This window comes from Mercenaria mercenaria, chromosome 15, assembly GCF_021730395.1.
Source record: "Mercenaria mercenaria strain notata chromosome 15, MADL_Memer_1, whole genome shotgun sequence".
NCBI lineage: Eukaryota > Metazoa > Mollusca > Bivalvia > Venerida > Veneridae > Mercenaria > Mercenaria mercenaria.
In genome coordinates, this window is record NC_069375.1 from 38,466,486 (window position 1) to 38,485,151 (window position 18,666).

Genomic DNA, 18,666 nt, shown 5'->3' on the forward strand with positions numbered 1-18,666 from the left:
AGGACTTATTTGAAATTTCATTATTGCTATTAGTTGGACTGAGACAATCAGGGTAGGTAACTATGGACTGATTTTATGTCAAATTACCTCCCTTTATTTCAAATTAAAATGGGTATATCTCCATAACTAATGAAGATACTGATCTGAAATTTCATTTATGTCAACAGATTTATTTGGCAGATCCTTCTTTTGTTCACTTACAATATTTATTTTTTTTAATTACTTCCCTTTTACATTACTATAAATGGCTTATTTTTAGTAACTTTTTTATTATTGGCCGTAGGGAAAAACCGAGACCACTTTTCTGTGGTACAACATGGATGGTACCTCCAATTTTTAGGTGTATTTTGACATATCTATACCTTGTAAGAATTTTTTTTTTCTTTTTGGTTAAATTTCTTCCCTTTGTTGTTCCTGTACTTTGGACTACTTTTTCTGAGGACCTTGACTTGTCCTCAAGTGCAATGATAACAGGTGAGCGATATAGGGCCATCATGACCCTCTTGTTTCAGAATGTTTGTCACATAATTATGAAAAAAAGGACAAAAATAAATAATTAAAATCAAAGTACAGCTAAACATACAACATAGCATTGATTGATCTTAGACTGTCAGAAAAAGCGATGGTAGATGACCAGTCTATTATCTATTATTAGTCCCTCTACCAAGATCGTTCAGATTATTTCCCTGGGGTCAAATATGGCCCCACCCCGGAGGTCACATGGTTTATATAGACTTATATAGGAAAAAACTTTGAAAAACCTCTTGTCCAAAACCAAAGGTCCTAGGGCTTCGATATTTGTAATATAGCATCATCTAGTGGTTCTCTACCAAGTTTGTTCAAATATCCCTCTAGGGTCAAATATGGCCCCACCCCGAGGGTCACATGGTTCATATAGACTTATATAGGGAAAAACTAAGAATCTTCATGTCTATAATCTACATCATTCAAATTTGGACCACATGTGTTGTTTTGAGTGACAAGATGAACCTTGACATGAGTTGACCTTGATCTTGACCGTGTGACCTGCTTTCACATTTCTGTAGCTACAGCCTTCAAGTTTGGACCACTTGCATAGTTTTGTGTTCCGGAATAAAATTTGACCTTGATTTTGACCTAGTGAACTACTTTCACATTTCTCAAGCTACAGCCTTCAAATTTGGACCACATGCATAGCTTTGTGTACCGCAATGAACTTTGACCTTGAGATTGACCTAGTGACCTACTTTCACATTTCTCAAGCTACAGGCTTCAAATTTGGACTGCATGCATATTTCTGTGTTCTGAATTGAAATTTGACATTGATTTTTACCTAGTACCTACTTTCACATTTCTCAAGCTACAGCCTCCAAATCTGAAGCACATGCATAGTTCTGTCTACCGAAATTAACTTTGACCTTGAAATTGATCTAGTGACCTACTTTCACATTTCTCAAGCCACAGCTTTCAAATTTGGACCACATGCACAGTGTTTTGTACCGAAATGAAATTTGATCTTGATTTTGATCTTCAGCCGGTCTTGAAATTTGGAACATTCAAAAATGGCTCAGTGGTCAGTGCCAAGATCACTCTGTGATCTCTTGTTAGGTTAATAGGTTAAAGGTCAAGGTCAGATTGGACCAGAACAGTAGAACTTTTGTTTACAGTGAGCATATAATTTCTGTTCCTTGTGCAATTACTGAATGCATCAAGGGGGGGGGGGGGCAGGGCATTTCGTGTTCGACGAGCTTTTGTTAATTTTTAGTTTTAGGGCAGTTTAAATATTTTGACTCAAATCATCAGAAATGATAAATGAACATTTAAAATAACTACTGATTATGAACAAGTTGTTTCATATCAGTTTATCATTGTGAATGGATTTTGGTTGAAGGGTATTCAAGTAAGAAAACCAGTCTCAAAATGTAATATTTCTATTGGTTAGTTTCAAGACTTTGCTCAGAATAACATAATAACAACCAATCAGATGCTGAGATTTGAGACTGGTCTCCAAACTCAAGTTTTGTAACCTTTGACCTTAGTCCCTGTTGTATCTAGATAACGCTATATTTCACAGATTTTAATTGATTTCAGTAGTACCTACAATAACAGGTCTGAACGATTTGTTTATTTTGCCCATAATACAAGTAAATTTATCATACTATTTCCAAGTCCTGCACAGAGAATCCCCTGCTGTCAGCTTAATTGAGAATTATAATGTCACACACATATTGTAATTCTATTATCTGCACTTCCATACATTCATAAGCTATGATTGATGGTTTAGTTGTTTCCAAAATAGTGTTGCCATAATAAAGAATAGTCGAGTTAATATCTCTAGTGTGTAATTACTGGGATATAATGGTATAAAACTGTTTGTAAATTAGATTACTGTTTGAATGCTAGTCAATTTATTTATGAAAATCTTCCTAACTTGACTTGTAGCATGATGCCTTGCTTTTTAGAAAAGTAAAAGCTTTAGAGAAAGTGCTGAATTGTCAGTTATTCTCCAGACTGTTTTTGTGAGCATAGTGTCAATTGTTAGGGGTTAGGGATATGCACATTTATCACAGCAGTCGCTCAACATGAATTAATTGTTAAGAGAAATTTTCATTGTTGACAACAAAGTCAAATAACACAATGTCCAAAATTAAGGCCAGAATTCTTCCATTTTTCCTTTCTCTTCATGCAATGTATGTCCGTCCGTCACACTTTTCTTCAAACAACATCTCATCGACTATCCCTTGTGGTGGAACTTGAAACTTGGCTTGAATGCTCCTTAGGTGGTCTTCTTTCAACATTGCAAGCTCATATCTCAGTTATTACTCAACATAACAGAATGAAACTTCATACATGCCTTCAAAATAATACCAACTGACTGACATAGGTGCCATAACTCTTGCTTTCATTTTGATGAAATGATGCCCCTTTCTGTTCTAGAGTTAGTATACATGTATCTGTAACTCAGCACATCGCAACTGTATGAAAGTTAACTGAGTAACATAGGTTCCATAACTCTTACAACTATTTTGATGAAATTATGCGTCTTTTTGTACTTGTTCATTAAGTGTTAAGAAGTGTAAATAATCAGATATTAAAGAGTTTGAATAGATTCATTGCTTAACCATTATAATATCTGACTAACCACCTTTAAACGTCTCATTTGGCTATACATCTTTCTGTTTCAAATATTATGCTGTTTCAAATATTATGCTGAATATAGCATCCCTACTGATAACTCTTCAATCTAACCTGAAAAAATGGAGACTTGAACTCTGTCAATATTCAAATATTTAAACAGTTTCTTTTGAACTTTTTATTCATACTAATCATTCAAACACTGTTTTTGATCTTATCTGAATTTTATTTTAATACAGGTATTAAATTGCTCCTTATTATCCATTTTCCTATGATTGTATTGGAAAATGATGAGCTATGAAAATGCTTAGAATAGATTGGTAACAATGATAAAAGAGATTTATAGGAGTGTTTTTTTTTTCTGAGTATTGACAGGCAAAACATAGTACTGGTAGTCTGTGTTCTAGGCGGGTAACAAATCATTGATTTATATTTTTTCAGCCATTGTGGAGTGTTTATTGTAGCATCACTTTATTTTGTGATTCAATATGCTATGAAAATGGGATATTTTAGCTAGGATTTTGTATTGAAAACAGTTGCAAGGAATAAAACTAAACATCAGAAATAATCAAATTTCATTTTGATTGTTTTGTTTTTATGCCCCCGAAGGGAGGCATATAGTTTTTGAACTGTCTGTCGGTCTGTCTGTCGGTCTGTCCGCAATTTTTGTGTCCGTTCCATATCTTTGTCATCGATGGATGGATTTTCAAATAACTTGGCATGAATGTGTACCACAGTAAGACGACGTGTCGCGCGCAAGACCCAGGTCCGTAGCTCAAAGGTCAAGGTCACACTTAGACGTTAAAGGATAGTGCATTGATGGGCGTGTCCGGTCCATATCTTTGTCATCGATGGATGGATTTTCAAATAACTTGGCATGAATGTGTACCACAGTAAGACGACGTGTCGCGCGCAAGACCCAGGTCCGTAGCTCAAAGGTCAAGGTCACACTTAGACATTAAAGGATAGTGCATTGATGGGCGTGTCCGGTCCATATCTTTGTCATCGATGGATGGATTTTCAAATAACTTGGCATGAATTTGTACCACAGTAAGACGACGTGTCGCGCGCAAGACCCAGATCCGTAGCTCAAAGGTCAAGGTCACACTTAGACGTTAAAGGTCATTTTTCATGATAGTGCATTGATAGGCGTGTCCGGTCCATATCTTTGTCATTCATGCATGGATTTTAAAATATCTACGCATGAATGTGTGACACAGTAAGACGACGTGTCGCGCGCAAGACCCAGTTCCGTAGGTCAAAGGTCCTAAACTCTAACATCGGCCATAACTATATATTCATTCAAAGTGCCATCGGGGGCATGTGTCATCCTATGGAGACAGCTCTTGTTTGTTATTTTTTTCCACACCTTAAATTTCTTTCATTCATCCAGACCTGTATAATACTACATATTAAACTCGGAGCTAGGCTTCAAATTTTTTAAAAACTCAATTGATCAGATACAAAATCATTTTCATCCTCACTTCGGTCAGCGCTACCTCAGCCACCGTATAAATAATTTAGTACTTTATTTGTAACATGACAGAGTAAAGAAATTAATATATCATGCATATAAAATGAATCATAGCACTCACCCAGTCAAAAGAGGTTAAAGTAATGAAATTGGCACTGTAGTAACACATGCTAATTAGGAATCAAACACAAGTGTTTGACACACAAGTGTTTGACACTGTATTGCAATGATAGCAGGTGATCCTGTATTGGGATTTCCAACCAAATTTTTTTACACATGAGGGAAGATTTCTTATCTTTTCCATGTGGAACAAAGGAACAGGCAATTTTCAAAGCCCTGGCTTAAAGACACACTAGAAACAAAATATACCCGTTATAAACATGGGTGCTCTACATAAATGGTTGTACTCGATCAGCTTTCAAACCTGTTAAGAAAAAAATTTGAACTCCTGTAAGGGTTAATGTAACAAGAAAGTGAAGACTCTAGTCTAAACTAGCAAAAATGAATCCCTATTAAAAAAATATATCCCATGTAAATACTAATAATATTTCTCAAGTTTTCCAGTACTAAGTCAAAGGTACAGGATTTGCTTTCAGATTGTTAGAAAATACTGCTGGTTATGTTTGGATAAAATGCTAATTATTAAATTTTCTTACCTATTTTAAATTTTGAGAATATCAAGGAAATTGAAATCATTGGGCATATAGTTCTAATAACCAGTCTACAACAATATAACAGTCAAGAATATCATTTATTAGGTACAAGGATATTTTAGTCTTCATGTATTTACATAGGACCTGAAATATCAATATTTTGCGATGTTGGCATGCAAATTTTTCGACATGCAAATGTCATATCACATGCCTGGTGTTATTTGTGACATCCAGAACCTATGTAGTCTTGTTTAAACATTTATTTACGGCTATATTTTCAATTTTACCTAGAACTTTTAAAAACAAATTTGTATCATTTATAAATTATTGATAACAGTATATATTATAGACATGTAAACTATGTTTTGAAAGGTAATATTATCTTTGCATTGAAAACTATGCGCTAAATCTTCGTCTTTCACAAACTCCTAAATTTGCACAATACTCAGCCTCACTGATGCATATTTCTCGATACAAAAGTAATATACTGATTTTTTTTTCATTGACCTTTCAATTCTGCATATTATATGCAGTTTTACAAATATCAATAATAATTTCACAAAAACATTGCACCATTAAGAGAAATAAATTGCAAGACATGGCTTAATAACACAGTAATTAAATGGAAATTGCACTGTTGGTTGTTTTGTTGTTGTTTTTTTTTTCAGAATAAATGTCTAGTTTTCATTCCGATATAATTCTTTGCAAATTAAATACAGTTAGCCAGGAGACTTTATATCATATCTGTATTGTTTTTGTCAACATGCAATAGTTTTATTTTCAGTTGGCACGAAATTTTTATTGGAAAAAAAAAAATTGTTCAGACTTTAGAACGCTGTACTATTGGATATTCAACATCCACAGTGGTATGGGAGACATATTGATTTACTCCTGTCTGTCTGTTTGTCTGTCACAAATCTTGTCCGCACTCTAAGTCGAACATTTCTCATCCAATCTTCACCAAACTTGAACATGTTTTAATCGACTGTGTGGACTTTGCTCCACAACGCAGTACATACTATGACGTTCAATCTTTGAAAGAGTTATTTGAAAAATTTTCAGTTGGAAATATTTTATCGTTTTTAAAGCAGATAGGAATTTATAAAAAAATCTGACATTTCATATTTTTATTCACATCTTTTGCAATATTATTATGTTTGCAGCTGATATTTTAACACTGTCATACGTATATACATTTTTACATAAATGACTTTAGATATGCTTTACATTTTTACATAAATGATTTAAGGTATGCTTTACATTTTTACATAAATAATTTAAGGTATGCTTTACAATTGGCGTTTTCAATATAACTTCTTCTAGGCAATATATATGACCATTTTGTGTCGATTCGCCGTAAAACCCAACTCACTCACTCACTCACTCACCAAACTTGAACAAAATGTGTTTGCCAGTAAGTCCTCGGCCAAGTTCGATAACTAGCCAAATTGGCCCAGGCACTTCGGAATTATGGCCATTGAAACTTGTTTTTGATAATCAAAGCACTGAAAGTCTGATAAGGTAGTTGAGGTCTTGGTGCATGGATGACTCATATACTACTATTCAAATGATTAGGCAGTAATGGGAGACATGCGCTTTTCTCAAAAGCAGCTCTAGTTTTGAGTACATTTGCCATTTAATATCAGGGTTGCCACATACCTTGAAAAGTCAGGGAATTTTTTTTTTCAAGGTTGGTGAATTGTCAGGGAAATCTTGAAAATGGTCAGTGAAAAATTAAATTTTAGAAAAGTCAGAAGTCAAAGGTTAACATGGTCTGTTTCTTGTCTGGTCCATAACACTGCCATTTATCAAAGGACTTTAAAATTACTTGGCACAAATGTTAACCATATATTGAAGGTGTGTCATGCTTATGACCCAGGTCTCTCAGGTCAAGGTCAAGATCAAAATGATTCATACCTAAACTATTCTGGCATATTTTGCGCAGACAACTGTAGCATTCTTGGGCATGCTTCTGGAGGCATTTGTCACAAATAGTGACAGCTCTTGTTTTTTCAAGGACAGTCTGAGTAACTATTTCACTTTACTGATTTTGCCATGGATAAGCATTACTTAAGACACACAGAGGAGATAAATATTACAAAAAGAGGGAACTGTTCGATAGGAAAACAGTTCCAAATTTACATTTATGTTCTGATCTAGAGGCAGGATATTAAAAGACATGATTTAGTAACAACTGATTTTATAGCTTTGCTTTTTCTGGACCACAAAATGAAAAAAAAGATATTGACACTCTTGCACGTTGGCACCTGCTTAACCCTGTTTGTTCAGTTATGTGATATCACCATCATTTGTAGGGGAGGTAATAGTAAAAATAAATGAGACATAATAGAATAAGTTCCCTTGAACTTACAAAGCCTTAACCAAATATCCACCACTTTCTTAGTATATCACATACATAGCACTTACATTAAATACTCCGGTCCTTGAAATCATCTGTTGAATATATCGGCCATAAAGCCCAATGACACTCAAATGACAATACATATTCTATAGGGACATCAGTATTGTAAATGCTTTTAACATTGACAAAGTAGTAGGTTTTTGCTAAATAACTGATGTTTTGCAGGATGTGATATTCATTGAGATTTAAAGAGCTTATGTTTCACTGCATTAGCTAGCTAGGGCTTGGAGCCATATATTCGTCCAGCTCCAAGCCATATGAACTACTGGTATATTTAAGTAGCACACTAAACCTCAGTTGTTACAGCTTCTAATATGCCTAAAAATAAGTGTATAAATATCTGGTACTATTTTTTCCAAGCACTATAGTTGAGGGATTATGAATTATAAAAAATTCCAATCTGTCTGGCTTAAATTTGACTTTACAGAGCATGTAAATAGAAAATGGCTTCTATATGTAACTTTCAAGACAGCGGTGTCTGCTGGAAATGTCTTTAAATATCCTGAGGAACTTAAAGTCACAAACCTGGTGGTTTGTCAGCAGAAATAATTACAATTGCAGTCAAACAATAAAACACTGCAGCAGTTTCATATATTGTACATGAAACTTAATGGCTGACAAGTTTGTTTTTTCTTAAAGTACATGTATATTTGACCTGTTTCACTATTAACCTGCACTTTTAGAAAAATGTTGTATATGTTAACCTCGTAAACAGCGATTTGAATTTAACCCTTATCATGCTGGACACGATTGATTCCGCTTTTGAGACCAGTGTAGATCCCTAGTCGAAACTGATGGTTTATTTCCATGGTAATTCATGGTTTACCATGGTAGTTTGTGGTCATGGTACAATGGTTTACCATGGTTGACCATGGCTGTGATAATTGGCACCAGAGTCATAAAACATGGTATCAGACCTCATAGGATAATTGGACATGCAAAGTAGATGAACCCTATTGATTTTGGGGTCACTCCGTTCAAGGTCAAGGTCACAGGGGCCTGAACTTGGAAAACCATTTTGGGTCAATTACTTAAGAACCACTTGACCCATAATGTTGAAACTGAATAGGATGATTGGACATGCAAAGTAGATGACCCCTATTGATTTTGGGGTCACTCTGTTTTAGGTCAAGGTCACAGGGACCTGAACATGGAAAACCATTTCCGATCAATAACTTCAGAACCACTTGGCCCAGAATGTTGAAACTTCATAGGATGATTGGACATGCAAAGTAGATAACCCATATTGATTTTGGGGTCACTCTATTCAAGGTCAAGGTCACAGGGGCCGGAACATGGAAAACCATTTTCGATCAATAACTTTAGAACCACTTGACCCAGAATGTTGAAACTTCATAGGATGATTTGACATGCAGAGTAGTTTCCATTTCCGGTCAATAACTTGAGAACCATTTAACCTAGAACCTTCAAACATCATAGGATGGCAGGGCTTATAGAGTAGATGACCCATATTGATTTTGGGGTCACTCTGTTAAAGGTCAAGGTCACATGGGCTTGAACATGGAAAACCATTTCCCTTCAATAACTTTAGAACCACTTGACCCAGAGTGTTGAAACTTCATAGGATGATTGGACATGCAAAGTAGATGACACAGCGGACAGAACATGGAAATCTATTTCGGATCAATTACTTGAGAACTATTTGACCCAGAACCTTCAAACTTGATAGGATGATAGGACTGAAAGAGTAGATGACCCTTATTGTTTTTGGGGTCACTTGAGCTAAGGTCAAGGTCACAAGGGTCTGAACATAGAAAACGCTTTGCAATCAATAACTTGAGAACCACTTGACCCAGAATGTTGAAACTTAAAAAATAGGATTATTGGACATGCAGAGTAGATGACCCTTACTGATTTTAGGGTCACTCGATCAAAGGTCAAGGTCACAGGCGCCTGAACATGGAAAACCGTTTCAATTCATAACTTGAGAACCACTGGGCCCAGAATGTTGAAACTTAGTGAGATGATTGGACATGCCAAGTAGATGATCCCAATTGCAGCCAACCATCAGTGTCTCTTTGACTTTTGCTCCTATCCCCTATTGACTCCTTGCCTATACAACTATGCAGAGGGGGAGACATGCGCTTTTCTACAAAAGCATCTTCGGGTTATCAGTGATTCATTTTGAAATCTGAAGATAGGAGTCCATGGGACTCACATATTTTGAAACAATGAGTCCCAGCCAGTGAGTAATGAGTCATGCAAGTTGAAAAAGGAACTAAATATGCTTAATATACATTGTATAATAATATAACGTAACTTATTTTTATTATTTCCTGTCTTTGTTTAAGTCTATTAATTTAAAGTAAATAAATTCACTAAAAATGTCGGTGATTCTGTTTTCTTATCTTTGTAAACCTTGTGAATCTAATGCGATTAAACTGCAAATTAAAGTTTTTTTCACTCTTGCAATGATTGCCCAAACCAAGAAAACCCTTTAAATATGAATACAATTAATTAAAAATGTTAATTCCATATCAGCAGAAAATAAATCAAGCTCCCAGTGCTAATACACTCAAAGTCAGTCACTTTAAATAACAAGTATGTGAATTAAATACATGTCAATAGCAGTGACATCACTATGACATCACTCGAATACTGTCTTCTTTGATCTGCTGGTGTCGGCTCACATCAAAAGAAACAGTTGTCAAACATGTTTAACCCAAGTTCTAAATTTGATGCAAGTGTCAAAAATTTGGGTAAATTTCAGTTATTATTTTAATCTCAGAAAGTGTCAGTGATTAAAATTATGTTTCTAAAGTCTTGGTTTTGAAAAATATGAGTAAAAATAAGTGGATTTAAGGAAATTATTCGAGCCAGTCAAGGGAAGATACTTTCTAAAGGTCAAAGAAGCATGTGTAAGCTAATGTACCGGTAATATAAATCTCTGCTGCTTTGTTTATCAACAGTCAGTTTACAAAACAAGTGTCACCTTCGCACTTCTCGGTAATCTGAAGTAGGCGGAGCTTAAATTATGCCATCGTGTATTCCAGTCAAGTGTCAACAGGCTGATAGCGGATAACTGGTGGAGTGTGGATAAAAAAAATCGGGCGACTTGAATTTTGCTTTGATGTTAGATTAGAGCGAAGTGGGGAGCTACAAAGCGACTATTTCGTTCAAGTCTCTCCCAAGCTCAAGCCCTATGCTTTACAAATCGAACGATGATAAGGTAAATTTTGTTTGGGTCCCGCGGCTGCACACATTTTAAATTAACGCGTCCCCCATGAAAAATATGCGTCTTTGACGCAGGACGCACGGCAAAATGAATCACTGGGTTATAGGTTATTTATGCTTTGTATCGGGAAATATGCGCAAGTTCTGCAGTGGAAATATTGTGTGACTTTAGGAGCGCAATATTATTCTGCTAAAGAACGAGTGCATATTTCCTGATGCAAAGATAATAACCTTTTTATTACATACGTATCTGCACGTATAAATGTAATGTAAATATAATAAATAAAAGAATTAATGTAACGATACAAATTAAATTACGTCACGCATGTGGTATGAAATTCAGACGTCAATCTATGGAAAAATATTGGCGTTTCAGGTTGCATTGTAACTTAATAATTATTAACAGGGAATAGAAACCACAGTGTATAGACTCTCTGTACGCCCGACCGGAAGTCGCCAAAAAACTAGGCGTTCAGAAATCAAAACACAAATTTTTGCTGTCGCGGATGGCTTGGATTTTCGTTGTTTATTTCGTTAATATCGCATAAAGTAAGTGTATTTTTTATCTACATATTGTTTAAGAGCTACTGTTTACGTAGATACCAAACACGCCTATTAAAACTCTTAATATACTTCATTTCAAGTCAAATCACGTGTGGGTATTTGTTCGATTTTGTAATAAAACTATCAATTCTTTGAAATACATGTATATTGAGCTTTTGCAAGGAATTGAAACCTTTGCTACTTCGTAGATAAATATCTTATGCATCAATAAATACTAGCATGGCTCTATGGTAACGAATGCATTTTCAGGAAAATGTGTTTTTCTGAGACATATATGCCGATTACACTGTCCCACTAGTCGATACATTACTGGCCCACTAATCGCTATTTCTAAAATCCGGACTGAACGCTTAGTCGAAAAACTGAACGCCTATTCAAAACTTCTTTTCATTCATATATTTCCATAATTTGACTTTGTTTTATGACAACTGACAGTTGAAAAATTAATAGTTATAATTTCTTTCGTTTTCGTAACAGTCACTGACCAGTTTATATGTTATAACTGCAGTTTCGAATCCACTTTTCGTAAAGGTTAGTGTTTATTAGTAAGTAATTATCAAATTAATTTAGTCTAGCACGGCTCAGCCCCGCGACTAATTCAATTTGGTAAATGCGTACTAATAAACTCTAACCTGCATTGTGTTTGAAATTATTTTTTGTAATAATGATTAGATTCTTTACACTAACGCATCATTCATATAATCGTTAAGTGGCCCAACTCAGTGCTTGATCCATTTCCGGCATCTCAGAGACTTGTTCGGACTTTATGACGTGGACTTTATCATAATTCACAGAAGAAACAGCTGCCGTCGGCGCGGCTATTTGTAATTTCTGTTTATTTTAATATCCGGCTCCAAATAACCGCTGATATCAGTCAAAATCAAGCAGATCGAAGCTAGTATCCAATTCTTTTTTGTTTGCATTAAAAATTATTTCAGTAATCGCTACAGAACAAGCTGAAAATGACCTGGCTCCTATATAGAGCGGATATAATTTGACCAACATGTTATGGGACTTGCTGCTATCAACTATTTTTATTACCCCAAAGGCACTTGTGAAATTTCAATTCAATAACTGTATTAGTTTTGGAGATAGTAACTTGCATGTAAAATTTTAACCAGAATTTTCTAAGTCCTAAAGGGGGCATAATTTGCCCAAAATACATGCCAGAGTTATGGGACTTGACCCAGTGAGGTTGGTAATTGATCTAGAAAAAGAAAAAAAATAAGTTTCAAAGCTATATGCCTTGAAATGATAGCTGTATGTACTTGCATGCAAAAACTTAACCAAGGTGAGACGCCGACGCCAGGTTGAGTAGAATAGCTGACTATTCTTCGAATAGTCGAGCTGAAAAGGCTTTGTTTGCACAATGTTTATGTGAAGTTACAGTAAGGTATAAGCAAAAGTTAAAAAAAGATGTGACAAAAAAAAAAAGGCTGCCAAAAAAACTTAACTTTAACCAAAGCCGGGGCTAGTAGAAAAGCACCGCTATTCCCCGAATAATCGAGCTAAAATACAAAGAAAAAAGCAAAAACAGTGTCCTGTCAAGCTGAGCGGAATAAATACATATTTTTCTCGTATGTTAACGGAAACTCGTATACAGATTCTATTTCTTGTCCAAGACAAGGACATCGTTGGTGAAACAGACTAGTAAATACTGTTTCACTGTCACAAGTAAAATACAATACAAAACTTATATTTATAAATTCAGTAAGTACAGTGTATAGAGCATACAAGCCCAAACACTTCGTCATTTCGTTATTGAATAGGCGTACAGTGTTTTGGCGAATAGTGGGACAGTTTTTCTATAAAGATTTGCGACTAGGCATTCAGTGTATATTTCATATGCATGTTGAATTTAACAATATTTAAACTATTCAGGATTGTAAATTCATATTTGTAGGTATAAACTCGTTTGCATGAATTTATAATTTAACATTCAGAAGCGGTTCTGACACGTATTTCACTCGCAGTTCCTAAATAATGGGCATTTTAGCCTGAATACATCGTCTTTTGCTTCGACCTTCTAGGTTTTGAATGAAAATACGTTTTATTTTCATGTGTTAATGTCTGTTAAACGGCAGTTTGTTGTAGAGACATTTATCATACATTGAAAAATATATACAACAAGAATATTTATTTCAAATAGCCACAGAAAAACATAAAAATACTCACTACCGACAGCTTCCAAAAATTTGAAAAACGAAAGTGAACGCCTAGTTATTGGCGACTTCCGTTTGGGCGTACAGAGAGTCTATACACTGTGGAAACGAGAATGTAATAATCTATTTTACTTAAGTCTTATTATCAGAAAAGACTTTTTTTTCAGTTTTATAAGACTTAATGGCATGCCTTTTAATTTCAGAGATTCTGAAATAACTTTCAAGTTAAGCTGCTTTATTAAAAAAAAATGCAGCAAAATACAATTAAGTGACTAAAATAAAAAAGAGAGGATAATAATTAATGATTATAGTTCCTTCTTCAAAGACGTTTTTCGAAATACCAACGGAGAACAAAATTTGAAAATCTCGGATATATCAATTAAGGTGTCAATTGTGTCACAATATGTTTGGTATTGATGTAAAAAATTAAGACTAGAAAATTTATTAAAGTTTCCTGATGGATGATTTTCAGTTAAATAAAGATGTATAATTTCTGACAAATTGATGCCAATATTACTGGTATTTATAATGGCTTTTATGATGCAGGTGCTATGCACCTGTCAATATTTTGCCCGCCCGGGGGAGCGGCGGGCATACACGGGACTTTAGACAGAAGACCATTCCCGACAGGTGGGAATTTGACAAACATTTGATGTACCAACCAGGCTCTAGGGTGGGATTTAGACAAAAAAGGTTGTCCCTAGGGTGGGGATTTAGACAACAAAGTTTTTGAAATGTCAAATTCCCCTGGGTCGGCCCGCCGCCCCCCTGGGCGGGCAAAATATTGACAGGTGCACTATTAGTGAGACATTTCCACTCATTAGCCATATGATATGACATTTAGATGTGTATATTATAGGTTAAATTGGACCTTGTATTGAAAGAGTGAATATAATATTATGACAGTTTCAAGATTTTGTGTAATTTCATGCAGAGGAAGTCTTTGTAATTCAACCATTTGCAGTAATAAACAAATTTTTCATGACTGTAAGGTTACACCATCTTAACTTCCAAATGAAGCAAGTTTATTATCATCCGTGATAGTTCTAGTTGAAGAACAGAAATAACTGAAGGTTTAAACTTAAGAAATCTATTAGGCGGCATACTTATTAACATATAAAGAACTTCTAAAAATGTTACCTTTTATTGCCTCTGTGGGATGTTTTACAGTCAGTTTGATGATTCTCCTAGACGTGATTCCATATTTGGTTCCCAGCAATATTTTATGATATTAAAGTGGCGTCCTTAGAGTAATAACATATTGTTGAGCGCTCATATGGGAGGGAAAATCAGGCTTAATCTGAAACGATGGTTCCACAAAGATGTAATTTACACATGAATTCTGACAGATTGCCGTTTTTATCATTTGGGAAATATTATTTGGCTAATCCCCCGCCGGTAAACACATTTATTTATGCATCATATAAATTAGTTGACCTGCGGGGCATAGGTGCGACATTGAATATTATATAATTAACTGTATAGTACTTGTATGCTATGTAAATGTTAATCCGTCCATCCAAATCCTGAAATATCTTACAAATAATTTATATATGTATGTGTGTGTGTATGTATAGGTATATATATATATATATATACATTATTAACGTTAAAATCCGTTATAATAGTATGAATGCTATCTGTATTTTCATGCCATGCAAATATGCTTGTAAATGTGTTTATCACGAAGAACTTTTAGTTCAAGTGAAATAAAATTCTGTTCTGTTCTGTTCATAATATCATCTCAGCCAGAAATTTCTAACATCTTTTTTCTATATATGTATATCTGTCACAGATGAGGATTTTTCACGTATTTTATCTATCATTGCGTTTAACTCTAGTAACAACTCTTGTAACAAAAGATTTCCTTTGGCAGTTTATATATACTATGAGTCATATTGTTTTCAACAAAAGTGTTATGTGTGATGCTTTCTCATCGCAGAATTATGAGATAACTGCATGAACAGTTATATCTTGGCATTCTAGCATAAAACTGCTGTTATTGTCACTTTTCGGGGGTGTTTTAACAGGAGAGAAAACGTGTGTTAACAGAGAGATTCTCGCGCTCACATGCTGTTATTACACCTTTTTATGTATGCGCTTTCTGTGGCAAAGTGTAAACGTATTACGGCCCCAAAATGGATAATTCAAAATGAAATGATGTCAGCGTGAAAAAACAACGTAGACTTTACCGCGCATTTCATGGAAATTTAATGACGTTGATGGACAATATATTCATTTACTTGGTTTTTAAGCGTTTTATGCTAGAATAGCGTTAGCACATGTTCTTTTCGTGTTATAACATCTGCAGAATCTCGGGATTCTGCAGATGTTATAACAGGAAAAAACATGCATTATCCCTACATTCATGAGCTCTTTCAGAATTTGATACACTGTAAATTGAATCCAGACTGTCAAGTGGAAATAGCTTTTGGGGACTTTTTTTCATTTTTAATTTTTTTATATTTTTTTATGAAAATATTTTTCTTAAATAATTATGATGGAATAAAATTATGGAGAAATTTGTGGAGTTTTTGTTGAATTATTAGTTGAAATCACATAACTTGATTTCCCAGTGTGTCAACATTTTTTGCAAAAGATTATTCATTATATCTGTTTTACACTTGAGTCACAATTTATTTTTTAGAGTACAGTATAATATTTGGTTCACATATTTTGTTTCAGAACTTTTGACACATAATTTTGAAAAAAAAGACAAAAATAAATAATTAAAATCAAAGCACAAGACTTTAGTAAACATACAAAATAGCATTGACTGATGTTAGACAGGTCAGAAAAGCGATGGTAGATGACTATCAGTCCCCTATTGGTTGAAAACCAGTTTCAGGGACTTCTTAATGACATGATTTTAATTTCAGTGATTCTGAAATAACTTTTAAGTTAAGCTGTTTTATAAATCAAAATGCAGCAATATACAATTAAATGGCTAATATAAAAAAGAGAGGATAATAATTAATGATTATAGTTGACCAGCCTTTAAAGTTGTTTTTCAAAAAATACCAAACGAAGAACAACATTTGAAAATCTCCAATTGACAATTAGGGTGTCATGTGTCATATGTTTGGTATTGATATAAAAAAATACGTCTTAGACTAGAAAATTGATTAAAGTATTGTAATGCGTGATTTTATTTAATAAGTTAAAATGAAGATATAATTTCTGATAACTGATGCCAAAATTACTGGTATTTATAATGGCTTGTATAATGCAGGTGCTATTAGTGAGACATTTCCACAAATTAACCATATGATATGACATTTAGATGTAATACATTATATGTTAAATTGGACCTTATATTGAAAGAGGGAATATAGTATTACAACAGTTTCAAGATTTTATGTAAATGCATGCTGAGGAAGTCTTTGTAATTCAACAATTTGCAGTAATAAACAAATTTTTCCTGACTGTAAGGTTACACCGTCTTTTACTGGAACTCCAAAAGAAGCAAGTTTATTACCACCCGTGATAGTTCTTGTTGAAAAATGGAAGTAATTGAAGGTATAAACTTAGAGTTATATGAGGCGGTTTACTTATTAACGTATAAGGAACTTCTAAAAAAAGTTACGTTTTATTGCATCTGTGGGATGTTTTACAGTCGGTTTAACGATTCTTGTAGACGTGATTCCATATTTGGTTCCCAGCAATATTTTATGATGAATATTAATGTGGTGTCCCTAGAGTAATAACATATTGCTGAGCGCTCATAGCAGCAAATCATATTTGGGAGGGAAAATCAGGCTTAATCTAAAACGATGGTTCCACAAAGATGTAATTTACACATGAATTCTGACAGATTGCCGTTTTGATCATTTGGGAAATTATTCGGCTAATCCCCTGCTGGTAAACACATTTATTTATGCATAATATCATCTCAGCTAGAAACTTCTAACAATTTTTTTCTATATATGTATATGTGCCACAGATGAGGATTTTTTACATATTTTATCACTGAATTTACATCTTGTAACAAAAGATTTCCTTTAGAAGTATATATATAGTTTGAGTCATATTGTTTTCAACAGAATTCACAACAGTTATGTGTGATGCTTTCTTATTGCAGAATTTTGAGATCACTGCTGCACATGAACAGTTACATTTTGACATTCATGAGCTTTTTCAGAAGTTGATACCCAGACTGTCATGTGGAAATAGCTTTTGCCAGGGGAAATTTTTTTCATTTTTAATTTTTATGAAGATTTTTTTCTTTAATAATTATGATGGAATAAAATTACGGAGAAATTTGTGAAGTTTTCTTGTTGAATTATCAGCTGAAATCAGTAACTTGATTTCCCAGTGTGTCAACTTTTTTTGTAAAAGATGCTTCATTATGTTTGTTTTACACTTGAGTCATAATTTATTTTCTAGATTACAATAAGGTTTGGTTCAAAATAGTTTGTTTCAGAGTTTTTGTGCTTTCTTTTTCACATATAGAAAAAGGACAAAAAGAAATTGAACAGTGCACGAGAAAACATACAACATAGCATTGACGCTAGACTATCAGAATGCAATGTCACACAATAGCGGCGGCATCCGGTAGCATGTGATATTATTTAAACAAAGACAAGGATGAGCATCCAGTAATGTTGGCATATTTACCAAAGTGATTTTAGCTCACTTTGGTGCTTTGGACCAGGATGATCTATAGCTTGGATCATATGGCATCAGTTGTCTGTGGGTCTGTACATCTGTCCATATATCAACATTGCCTTCAAATGAATTCATGAATACCTTGAAGCTAGAAGCACCTTTCAAGTGGTATGGATTGAAAATAAATATTGCTTTAACCCCCTTTTTGGGCTAGGTGGCAAGGCCCCTAATGTGTATAATAGTCATTTCCTGATAAAAAGCCAATCTTCATCTCCAGGTCTAATAGATGGAATTCAACCAAATTTTTGGCTTGGAGCATTTTGTAGTGTTAGGGTTCAAAATTGTACAATGCTGCCCTTGCTCCCCTCTCCATTTACTCCTGGTTTCCAGTGGAGGGCAGGGCCTCTTTATTGTAAAAAACATTATTTCTTTCAAGCAAATTCTTAGGGACTTATTGATGGAATTCAGCACTGG

The 18,666-nt window shown here is 34.3% G+C and overlaps 1 protein-coding gene across 1 annotated transcript in view; it reads left to right on the forward strand.

Annotated features, from left to right (window-relative positions):
- Positions 1–18,666, forward strand: part of LOC123551596 (heparan sulfate 2-O-sulfotransferase 1-like) — a 71,417-nt gene that overhangs the window by 43,470 nt on the left and 9,281 nt on the right. The gene's annotated exons all lie outside the window — the stretch shown is intronic.